This window comes from Hydra vulgaris, chromosome 03, assembly GCF_038396675.1.
Source record: "Hydra vulgaris chromosome 03, alternate assembly HydraT2T_AEP".
Lineage (NCBI taxonomy): Eukaryota > Metazoa > Cnidaria > Hydrozoa > Anthoathecata > Hydridae > Hydra > Hydra vulgaris.
In genome coordinates this window covers 4,083,815-4,097,165 of record NC_088922.1, presented here as the reverse complement: position 1 = coordinate 4,097,165, position 13,351 = coordinate 4,083,815, and the positions used below count along the sequence as shown (strand labels likewise).

At 28.4% G+C, this 13,351-nt stretch overlaps 1 protein-coding gene across 1 annotated transcript in view; it reads left to right on the top strand.

The window, feature by feature from the left end:
* The window catches only part of LOC136077879 (uncharacterized), a 29,729-nt gene that overhangs the window by 3,059 nt on the left and 13,319 nt on the right, over positions 1-13,351 (top strand). The window contains exon 2 of the mRNA XM_065792102.1: positions 5,929-6,000. The gene's annotated coding sequence lies outside the window, so the exon portion shown is untranslated. The remainder of the gene's footprint in view (positions 1-5,928; positions 6,001-13,351) is intronic.

Genomic DNA, 13,351 nt, shown 5'->3' with positions numbered 1-13,351 from the left:
CTTCTGTTGGTTTTAACTATATGTCAATTAATAATAAATTTTCGTCCAAAAATAACTCGATTTATCAAATAAGCAAAAAAGTTAAAAATGAAAAAATAAGTCGAAAAAATATTGCTAACAAACAAATTAATTTCAATAACAATGACAGCTTTTCTTTACAAAAAAATTCAAATAAAAATTTTCTTTTCATCTTTTTAACGCAAGGAGCCTTGCCAATAAACTTCATGAGTTTTATTTATATGCCGAGGCTACAAAACCGGCTGTAATCTGTGTGTGTGAGACATTTTTCAATAATAAACTTTCTAACGCTATTTTATGTTCTAAAGATTACTCAATTTATCGCAAAAACCGTATTAAAATTGGCGGAGGAGTCGCAATTTACTGTAGAAATGACATTTAAGTAGAACAAGTACAGATTAAGCAAACAGATACTGATATTAATATCATCTGTGTTGATATGATTTTTGGATCTCAGAAACTCCGTCTAATAACTTGCTATCGTCCACCTTTCTATACAATAACAGATGTTGCTTATCTTGAATTGATGATTTCAATTATTTATAATTTGTGTTACTCAGTTTCGCAGATTATTATTGTTGGTGACTTCAACTTGCCTAAAATGGATTGGCCTAGCTATGTCTCACCAAACGAAAAGTGTCATAGTATATTCTTAAATTTGGTAAACGAACTCGGTTTGCACCAATTTGTTAAAGAACCCACGCGCAATATGAATTTTCTTGATCTTGTTTTTTCGAATAACAGTTCTCTTATAAGTGATATATCTGTTGAGTGTCCTTTTAGCACTAGTGACCATAACACAGTCCAATTTTCTATAAATACGAACAATTTCAACCAGTGTGAAAATAAACCAGAATCTTTCTACAACTTTTCTAATGCTGATTTTTAGAGCCTTGAGTTATATTTATCAAAAATAAATTGGGATTTCGAGTTTTCTTGTGCCTGTACAATTGAGGATTACTTGAGCATTTTTCTAAGGCTTTTTGGTACTGGTGTTAATGAATTTGTACCTATTAGGAAAAAGTATTATAACAAAACAAGTAATCACTATCCAAAATACATTAAAAAAATCTTAAGCCGCAAAGTATTATTATGGAAAAGATGGACAAATAATAAAACTATTTATAACAAATCAGCTTACAAACAGTACGCCAGGAATTGCAAATTAACCTTATCTAATTACCAATCGAAAATTGAATTAAACCTAGTAGAGGGAAATAATACTAGCAAGTTTTATAAATATGTTAATAATAAAATGAATATCCCTAATAAGCACCACCATCTAATAGACAAAAATAACAATGAAAAGGTCACTTCCAGTAATATAGAAATTGCTAACGTGTTTAATAATCACTTTAAGTGATTTTTACAGACGATAATTGCTATTTGCCTAATATTGCCACTTATGTTAATGAACCAATAAGTATTGACACGGTTCATTTTTCCGTGGAGTCAGTGTATAAAACCCTAATGGGAATTAATCCAAGTACCTCTTTCGGTCCTGATGGTCTACCTAATGCAATTCTTAAAAATTTAGCTAATGTTTTATGTTTTCCTCTTTCATATATTTTTGAGGCTAGTTTTACATCAAACGCTTTACCTAATCAATGGCGCAAAGCTTTCGTCTCCCCAATTTTTAAAAACGGAGCTACATCTGATCCTAACAACTATAGACCCATCTCTTCAACTTGTACTTGTTGTCGAATCATGGAAAAAATTATCAACTCACATATTGTTGAATATCTAAATAAATATAACATAATATCTCCTAGTCAGCACGGTTTCCTCAATAAACGTTCTACATGTACGAATCTTTTAGAATCTACTAACGATTGGAGTACCGCACTTGACAATCATCTGATTACAGATGTTATATATATCGACTTCCGAAAGGCGTTTGATTCCGTATCTCATTCAAAATTAATATTTAAACTTTCATTATACAATATTCGTGGTAACCTTTTAAAGTGGATCACTTTAAAAGCATTTCTCACAGACAGATCTCAACAGATCAAGATTAGTAGTGCTTTATCAGATCCGATTCGAATTGTAAGTGGTGTACCTCAGGGTAGTGTGCTAGGACCAACTTTGTTCTTATTATCTATAAATGACTTATCATCTGTAGTAAACTATCTCAAATGTACAATAAAACTTTTTGCTGACGATTTAAAGTTATACAGTTCGTATCGCGATATGAATCATAGCCACGATTTAACTGTTGCTCTTGATAGAATAATTATTTGTTCGGATACTTGGCAATTGCCAATTGCCAGCAAGAAACGTTTTGCACACAATATAGCACTTTCTTCGTTGCATAATATTAGTTTTAATTACAAGTTTTTGTAATTACAAGTGATTGTATTCTAGATAGGTCATCTAACCCAAAAGATCTTGAAGTAATTATGGACTCCCGCCAAAACTACAAAAAACACATTGCTAGAGTCATTCATGTAGCAAATACTAGAGCATACCTAATCTTAAAATGCTTTAAAACTCGCAATCCCATTATATTAGCACGTGCATTTACCACTTATATAAGACCAATTATTGAATATTGCTCTCCAGTTTGGTCGCCACACCAAACTATGTTAATTAAATCTATTGAAAATATTCAAAAACGATTCACAAAAAAAATTGCTAGTATTAGTTGTTTAAGCTATTCTAGCCGTTTACAGATGCTTGGTTTGGCTTCTCTGGAACTCAGACGTTTAAAACATGATTTAGTCATATGTTTCAAAATTATGCATAATTTGGTTTGCATAGATAAAAACTTGTTTTTTGAAATTAACAATAATAATTATACCCGTGGTCATACTTTTAGGATTTGAAAGCAACAATGTCAACTCGACATTCGCAAATATTGTTTTTCTCAACGAGTTGTAAATATCTGGAATAATCTGACATCAGAAGCTGTAAATGCTGATAACATTTGTATTTTTAAAATAAAATAAAATTGTGCAATTTCGATAAACATTGTGTCTATAAAGTAAATGAATGAAATCTTGAATGTTTCTTCAAATCTCGGCGTTTCGTCATTGTGAAAAAAGCAAATTTTTTCACAATGACGAAACGCCGCACAGTGGGCCAGAGGTGAGCAAAACCCTTCAAAACCAACTTTTATTATGGCGTAATTTATTTTTTTAAATGTAATCTAGAGACCCCCAGCACTCTAAAACTGGTATAATTTTTTTTCTACTTTTTGAGCTCAGTTTATCAATTTTACTACAAAAATAGCAATATTTTGTTTTTCAAATATTGGTGAAAGTGGGAAAAATCATAAAAAAATGAAGTATGAGGAAACCAAGACAATTTTACAATTTCTTAATGCCCATGGACATCATATATTAAAATAAGAAGAAGTGTTTATGCCCATGTTTATGCCCATGGACATCATATATTAAAATAAGAAGAAGAAATATAAAAATTTATTTTTTATGCTTGATTTTTTTCAAAGTGTTTTTCAATAAAACCTCTTAAAATATGCAACATTTTTTCAACACTTATTTTTACACAAGCCGAAAAACACTGCAGAAGGCCGCACATGTCATCTACTTTAAATTACCCTCTCATATATGGATAAAAATTTACAACCAAATTTTCTGAGCTCAGCTGAGCGCAATAGATGCTAGGCTTTTTATTATAAATGATATCCAATTGTAGGTTTTGCTTTAAAAACTGAAGAAGACGCAAAAAGAACAATTTTAATCATTCAAATCTGTTAAAACCTTTTTTAAATAGTACTTTTAATTTTGATTTTGAAAAGTTATGGAACATTTTGTGAAAGAGAAGGAAAAAATATGGGTTTAGAGGCTGGGAATAAATAAACTCAAAAATTTCATCCCTTTCTCACCCCAAACGTGAGGGCAACAAGTTGATAAAATATTTTTTGTACTATTCTTAACTAGACTATATTCATCGATAAATTTTAAGTTTCATAGTATTATCTCTCAGCGTTCAAAAACAATGACCATATAAAATTTGCAACCCCCTCATATTGAGGGTGATTTTAATTTTATGAGGTCATAATTTTTGAACGCTGAGCGATAATACTATGAAACTTAAAATTTATCAATGAATATAAGTCTAGTTGAGAATAGTATAAAAATATTTTATCAACTAGTTGCCCTCGCGTTTGGGGTGGGTTGTGTGGGGGAGGAGGGGGGAGAGAAGGTTAACGAAATTTAGGAGCTTATTAGTTCCCAGCCTCCAATAATCGAAATTTTTTCAAAGTATCATTATTTGACATAAGTATAAACATCTAAATGTTTGGAGTTAATGTTTTAAGCTAAAACAACAGAGAGCACTACACAATGAAATTCTCTAGGCCTCAAACAAATTATGATCTTTTGATAAAAATGTTTTGCAGCTACGTTACTAAGGTGTACAGAATAAGAAGGAGTCAGGAAAAAGTCAAAGAATCCAATCAATCTGAGGAGGCTATGGGGTCTTGATGTACAAATGTATGATGTATGTCATCACCTTGATTATTATAATAAAGTTCAACTTTATTGAACATTATTTGTTTATGTTCACAATATCAAAGAAATTAAATATATAAAATAAATAAAAATCACTAAAACAAATCTTGATAACCCATGACCACACCTACCTGTACAATTGTTAAATCTCCTGGAGACCAAAAATGGCCAGATTTGAAAATAGTACTCAAAAATTAAATCCTTAGCCCCAAAAACCTTTATAAACATGTATCATATGTTTATATTTAACCCATAAATAATTTTGCCATTTTTAGACAATTCTGGCCCACTGTGATCTGTTTCGATTTCCATTTACTTTCTTCTGCGCCACTTCTTTTTCGTTGTCAACAATAAAAATGGCAGCAATAAGTTTACGCTGTATGCTTAACTAAAAGCAATTATTACTTTTTTAGCATACTTTCTACTTTAAAGCATGGGAAAATTTCTTTCGTGCATTAATTTTCACATTTCTGTCTTTGTATGTAAGATGTGATATCATTTTGTTAATAAATGCTTATGAAAATAAATGCTAAACTCTGATATGAACAATTCTGTTAAAAAACTGTTACTGCAAGAACGAACAGCAGGTTTAACTCCATTAAGGATTATTCACAAAAATGTTTATCTTCGTGTGGCCACTTGAAGATAAACCTTTTTATGAAGTTTAACTTTCGAACTGACAGTGTGCAAATTTACATTTGCAAATTCTCGATTTAAGTCTTGCTCTTAATTTGATGAATTTACTAATGCTTGCCAATATTCAGAGTGAGTTCATAGAAAATCAATAAGAACGCCAGGTTAAAAATTTTGTTTCTTTGCCACTTTAAAAACAACGTGTCTTTTTTTCGCTGCATCAGCATAATTACCAGAAATGTTTTATCTGCGCATGCATATCGACAAAAAAGTTCACTTCGCGCGAATATTTTCTCTTGTGGAAAACGGCCTTTAGTTTTATAAAAATAATTTGCTTGTGAAAATTTCAAGTTAAATATCGTGTCTCTACAAATCATATTTAATATATTTTCAATAAGAAATAGTAGTCATCAAATATTTCTAGCTGGATTATAGCGTTTAGAAAACCATTTTTTAAACCTTTGCGACATTAAATCACAAAAAATATATAATGATGAAAGTATAAATATTTAAATTATTTAACCAAGCGGCCTAAAATATGATAAAATATTTTTCTTATAATTGTTCTCTAAAGTAGTTATAATAGTATATATTATAATTGCATTTTATTTTAAGTCCCATTTCTAATTGTAAAAACAAAGAAAATAAAAAAAATCACTCGCAGAAATGGAAATGTTCATCTGTAAATTACATTTATACTTGTATATCAATTAACTATTGTTAAGATAATTGACTGTTATGCGGGCATTTTTAATTCAAAAAATATTCATTTAATGTTTCCTCTATTAATCATTTTCAGTAAATGAAAATGGTGAAAACGAACAAAAATCAGAAGAAACCGAGTCTCCTATAGAGGATGATGCATTTTCAGGTAATATTATTACCTATTAAACATTTTTATTTTATGGTTATAGAATTACTTGGCGCTGCATCAATTTAGGCATTATAAGTTGAATTTCATGTTAATGAAAAAATATTTAGCTAATTAGTATGTCAGGTTGATAAGGATCCTTCTTAAAACAAAATAAAAACCGCATCATCTAGGAAGATTTTGCGACGTTTTAATGAAACACCCTGCATAAGGATATTTATAATGGTGCATATACAGGGTGTACACGATGGCATGTGTAGTATATGAATATTTATTGCAAACGCATTAATTTATACAATACTAAATGTAACTTTGATAAATGTTTATGTTTCATAAAAAAATTTTTGATTTGTCAACATAAAATAGTTAGTCTTAATTGACATCTTTACATAAAAGTAAAATTGGCAAACAGATCAAAGATTTAAAACTGTTATTGATTAATAATAATGTAACTAAATCATGTTCTTATTTTAATGGTGAATTTTTCCACTGTTAACTATTTAGACCCTCATACTTGAACATGTGACAACCATTTTCGTCAATTTTTTTTCCGTGTGTTTTATTAAGTTCTGACGTTGTTGATTTTTTTGTTTATGTTTTTGTGTACGAAATGGGAGCCATTCCTTTAATAAATCGCCCTACCAGAGTAACTCCTAAATCGGCTACTCTAATTGATAACATTCTAACAACTGATATTTTTAACAGTGACTTAAATAAAGGTATTTTAAAAACAGACATATCTGACCATTTCCCTATCTTTTTTATCATAAACAACTCTAAAATTATGACCAAAACTAACATAAAAGTTAAATTACGCAACTTTAACCAAAAAAATGTTGAGCAATTTAAAACACAATTATCATTACTTCATTGGAAGAACATCGACTTTAGTGATAACGCAAACAAAATTTACGATGATTTTTTTAATACATTTTACTCAGTTTATGATGCCAATTTTCCTTTACATGAAAAAACATTAAATCAAAAAAACATTAATTCTCCCTGGATTACCAAAGGTTTAAAAAAATCATCAAAAGTTAAGCAGAAATTATACATAAAATATCTAAAAAACAAATCATTCGCCAATGAGAAAATATACAAAGACTACAAAAAACTTTTTGAAAAAGTTCGAAAAAACTTAAAAAAACATTACTATTCTAAAATTCTCAATAAAGCCAAAAATACTTGTAAACGCTCCTGGGAAATAATAAAAAAAAGTATCGGTAAATCAAAACCGTGCTCAGGTTCCCTGCCACACATGATCAAAGTAGATAACAATAATATAATTAATTCTCAAACAATAGCTCACGAATTTAACAAATTCTTTGTTGAAATTGGCCCTAAACTATCTAAATTAATTCCTAACACTGAAACATCATTTAAAGATTTTCTAGTACCGATGGATAATTGCATTCACTCGGATGAGTTATCTAAAGAGTTACTATTTGATGAGTTCGAAAAAGCCTTCAAAACACTAAAAAAAAATAAAGCAGTTGGACCGGACGAAATCAATGGTAACATAATTATAGATTGCTATGAACAATTAAAATATATTCTTTTTAAAGTCTTTAAATCATCAATCGAACAAGGAGTCTTTCCTGATCAATTGAAAATTGCTAAAGTTATTCCACTATTTAAAGGTGGTGACAAATCTGACATTAGTAATTACCGGCCTATTTCTATCTTATCTATATTTTCAAAAATACTAGAAAGAATCATGTTCAATAGAGTATTTAATTATTTTAGTTTAAATAATTTATTATACAACAATCAGTTTGGCTTTAAGAAGAATAACTCAACCGAGCATGCAATTATTCAGTTGGTACGTGAGATTTCCAATTCTTTTGAAAAATCTCAATTTACATTAGGAATTTTTATCGATCTTTCAAAAGCATTTGATACTGTGGATCATGATATTTTACTTTATAAACTTAATTATTACGGAATAAATGAAAGAGTTAGTAAATGGTTTCAAAGTTATTTATCCAACAGAAAACAATTTGTTTCTTGTAATGATCTTAATCATACACAGTTTTTAAATGTTTCCTGTGGTATTCTGCAAGGTTCCATCTTAGGCCCTCTTTTGTTCTTAATATATATCAACGACTTGCATAAAGCATCAAATCTTCTAAGTATTATGTTTGCTGATGACATAAACTTATTTCTATCTAACAGTGACATCTACCTACTATTCTCCGTTATGAACAAAGAACTTCAAAACATATCTAAATGGTTTAAAAGTAACAAATTAACATTAAATGTAAACAAAACAAAATGGATTTTTTTCCACCCGCTCTCCAAAAAACGTTCTCTACCCCAAAATTTACCAAAAATTTTTATTGACCATAATGAAATAAAAAGAGGTTCTGTAACTAAATACCTGGGGGTTTTCATTGACGAGAACATCACATGGAAACATCATATTAACTATGTCTGCTCGAAAGTTTCAAAAAGTATTGGAATTCTATATAAGGCGCGTACTCATTTAGATAAAAATAATTTAACTAAACTTTATTATTCTTTTATTCATAGTTATATAAGTTATGGAATTATTGCCTGGGGTAGTACTGATCAAAGCAAGTTACAATGTCTCCATCGCCGTCAGAAACATGCGATCCGTGTAATTAATTTTGCGGATCGGTTCTCAAATTCCTCAATATTTTTCAATCAAATGAAAATCCTCAATGTTTATAAACTAAACGTATATAAAAGTTTATCTTTTGTTTATATGTGGAAGTATGATTTATCTCCTTTAATTTTTAAAGACCTTTTTATTTTGAAACCTCTAAGCAAGTTTAACATGAGGAATAATAACTATTTAAATAAACCACTCTGTCGAACAAAGTTCAATCAATTCTGTATCACTTATCGTGCAGCTCATCTCTGGAAAAAAATTATTTTGCCTAACTTCGGCTTACCCCTAACTTATTCTGTTTTTAAAATTAAATTAAAAGATCTCATTCTCTAAATTGAAAATATCTTAGAATATTTTTAATTTGTCTTATGATATATAATAATTTTGAAATGTATGTTCAATCTTTGTTTTATACTTGTTGACAATTTGTTTCTATTTATCTAAGTACTATTTTAATATTTTTATGTTAATTTTTTACGTTCTCTTATTGTAAAAAGGCGTTTTTATAATACTTTATGTACTCTGTTTTGTAAAAGGCTTCTGACGATAAGATCATTTGATCTTCTTTTAGAAGCCTTGTTTGTATTTGAAAAAAATATGTAATTTATATATATTACGTCAAATGTAAACAAAAACTTACGAAAAAAAAAAAAAAATATGTATGATTTATTAAACAGTTTTTTAAGTTTTGAGCAAATTTTCTTCCACAAACTCTTTGGTGTATTTTCTAATATTAGGCGATAGCTTCATTCCAAAACAGCCCTTAGAGGTTTAAAAGCAAAAATTAAACAAATTATTATCAATATGTTTTTCAACATATGTTGTAATTATTATCTAAAATTAATAAGTAGTTGCTTTCTATACTAAATTTCATCCTTAATAGACTTTCATCCCAATATAGCATAGGCATCCACAAGTTAAGTTTCTTATATTGACGACCGCACTAAACGTCACACTCCTACTAAAATAGGAAATTGGTCCGAGAACCATTGAATATTTAGAAATAGATAATAATAAAACAATGCTTTAAGAATTATAGCTATATTTTAATCTCACTCAATTTTAGTTTTTTTTTTTTGTACAAGACATCATATTCAATTTTGTGCATATTATATTAAAAAAAATAAAAATATTTAAAATTTTTTTTTATACCAGATTTTTTTTTGTAACAGATTAATTTATTTTACCAGTAATAAAGAGTAGTAAACCGATAGTTTATATTTCAATCCTTAAGGTATAATCTGCGGAGCCATTACTACCTACTCTAAATTTATCAATGTTTTAATGCAAGTTTTAATATGTGTATAATGTGACATGTTTAAGTTTATTCAAACAAGACAGAACTTTAAGACAATTAGGTCCATCATACCCATTACTATTTTACTCAATGTTATTTCCTATATATCAAGTTACTACTTTACTCAACAAGTAATTTTTAGTAAACTTTTTATATCATAAAATGTGCCGATTCTTAAACTGGTGCTCGAGTGTATAATGATCTAACATTAGATCTTAGGGAAATTAACTGAGTTTGAAATGTTTTTAACTGACCTGTAGGTTCCTCTTTCGTTTCTTTACAATAGCGGCAGGAAAAATTTCCACCTAAAAATAATTCAAATGAATTTTATTTGTATATAATATACTTATACGTAAAGTTAAATGATATATTTTAGTAAATTCTGCTGCCATATAAAATCTTAGTTTAATTTTATCATCATTATAAATTCAATAAAACTGATTACAATCCCGCTTTTGTGTATCTTCAACTTATCTTTAAAAGAGGGAGTTTTTCCAGAAAAAATAAAAATTGCTAGGGTGGTCCCTATTTTCAAATCAGGCGATCCTAGTGACGTTACTAATTATAGGCCGATCTCTGTTCTTACATGTATTTCAAAAGTTCTTGAACGAATTATGTATAATAGACTCTATTCTTTCTTAATCCAAAATAATATTTTGTACAATAAACAATTTGGTTTTAAATCTGGTCATTCTACTGATCACGCAATCTTACATCTTGTCCACGATATATTTAAAGGTTTCAATGAAAAAAAATATACTTTAGGTGTTTTCATAGATCTAAGTAAAGCCTTTGATACTGTCGATCATTTAATTCTTTTGTCCAAACTCGAGTTCTATGGCATCAAAAATTCTAACTTGGCGTGGTTTAAAAGTTACTTGTCTAATAGGAAGCAATATATTTCTTACGATGGTGGTAAAACGGATAATATGATTATTACATGCGGTGTTCCCCAGGGATCAGTTCTAGGGCCCCTTTTGTTTCTAATTTATGTCAATGACTTATATAAATTTTCTAATATTTTAAACACAACTTTATTCGCCGATGATACGAATTTGTTTTATTCTCATGAAGACATTAATATTTTATTTTTAACAGTTAACAAAGAACTTGATAACCTAACCTAATAGTTTAAAGCCAATAAATTATCTTTAAACATTACTAAAACTAAATACACATTATTCCATCGTGTTCATAAAAAAGAAAATATTTCACTTAAACTTCCAAATCTTTTTATTGATAAAAATATAATAAAAAAGGAAATATCGTCAAAGTTTTTGGGCGTAATACTCGATGAAAATGTTACATGGAGAGAACATATAAGTGTTGTTGAGAATAAGGTTTCTAAAAATATTGGCATACTGTATAAAGCTAAACAGGTCTTAAACCAATCTTGTCTTAAATACATATACTTTTCATTTATACACTGTTACCTAAACTATGCTAACATTGCTTGGTGCAGCACCAATGTTACAAAGCTAAGTAAACTTCTATGTAAACAAAAACACGCCATTAGTATTATTACAAATGAAAATCGCTTCTCTCATTCAAAAATACTTTTTAGTAAACTTAATATTCTAAATGTTTATAATTTAAATCTCTATCATGTTCTTATATTTATGTTCAAACTTGATAAAAAAATGGCACCATATTTATTCAACTCTTTATTTAAAAAAATAAATCACATATACAGCACAAGATTTTCAAATAATAACTATACTCAATCCAAAACCTACTATTCTGCCACTAAATACTTAATCACAAACCGAGGACCTAAACTCTGGAATACACTTTTAAATAATGATCTTAAACCACTTTCTTCGCTTAATCAATTTAAAACTAAACTTAAGCAAAATCTTTTACTAAACGACAATGAACTAAATTTCTTCTGAAGCGTTTAGAATGAGAGTACTATTATTAATGATTTAGTATTAATAATTGTTTATTACTTAGATTGTCTATTCTAATACATAAATATGATAAATAATCTTGTCTCTAGTCTTGTTTCTGTTTATTTTATTTTTTTTTTGTTTTGTCTTTTTTTTTTTTTTTTTTTTTTTTTTTGTTTGTTTGTTTTTTCTTCTTTATTGTTGGTCTTTTTAGTAAGTAAAGTAAACTTAAGCGTTAATAATAAAAAATAATTTATAGCATATGTAACTTTTACGGTTTTTATTGGCATTGTAATTTACGGTATATTTATTACGGGGCTTAGTAATAAGGCAACTATAGTCTTCTTTTTGCCCCTGTCATATATTGTTTTTTATTCATGAGCATTGTTATTGTAAATACTATTAACGACGAAATATATAATTAAAAAAAAAAAAATCTGAAATATTCAATTGTAGTTGCTATTAACTCTGCGTGCCACGTGGCCAAAGTTTTTACTTTTTTGACGCCACTGTGCTTGAAGCTTTTATAGTCTCCTGAATACTCAAAGTTAAAAATGTTTATCAATATTTATTAAGGCCTATGACTACCATTGATTTCCACCCTAATGACGCAACTCTAATGACGCAACATAATGACGCAACATAATGATGCAACAAATTTTGACAGATCTAGATTTTTATGGCTCCGTGTATATAGTTTAAGCCTGCAAAATGGATACTAAAGCAATGATCGATCTACAGTATTTATTCCTCCCATTTTTTTTAAAACAAACTTTTTCCCATTCTTTATCTAATTTTACTATTACTCAAATCATTTAATAAAATGTTTAACATTACAAACTAACTAAGTGATTTTATATCAAACTTAAAGATACACTCAAAATACAAATAGCAAATTTATTAATTATACTTTCTTTAAACACAAACTTTTAACACAAGTGCCACCAATGCCAGACACTGCTTCGTTTTAAGTTGACCTAAAAGGTACTCAAAATGTTTCGAAAGATAACAATACTTTACATGTGCATGAGATGTATTCCATTGAAAACAAAATAAAAAGCGTTACTTTTTGGAATACGTTTTTTTAATTAATCACTTTGTAGAAGTAATGTTAACTCAGTGGCAGATCCTGCCTTTTTTTTGTGTTTTAGATACTAACTTTAAAACATAGAGTAAACTCCAAAAATTTATATGTTTATACTTGTGTCAAAATAAGGACCTTTTGTAAAAATATCTGAATGATTGGAGCCTGAAATGATTGGAACAAAAAAGCCCTTTAAATCTTTCCTCCTGCTCTGAATTTGAGAGCAACAAGTTAATAAATTATTATTTTTTCACTAATCTCAACTAAAATTATATTGATTTAAAAATTTTAAATTTTATGTAAATCTTTAGGCGTTCAAGAATTATGGCAATATTAAATTTTTAACCCCCTCAAATAGAGGGGTGTTAAAACTTTGAATGGTCGTCATTTTTGAACGCTAAAAAATCATTGCACGAAATTTGAAATTTTTTATTGAAAATGATTTT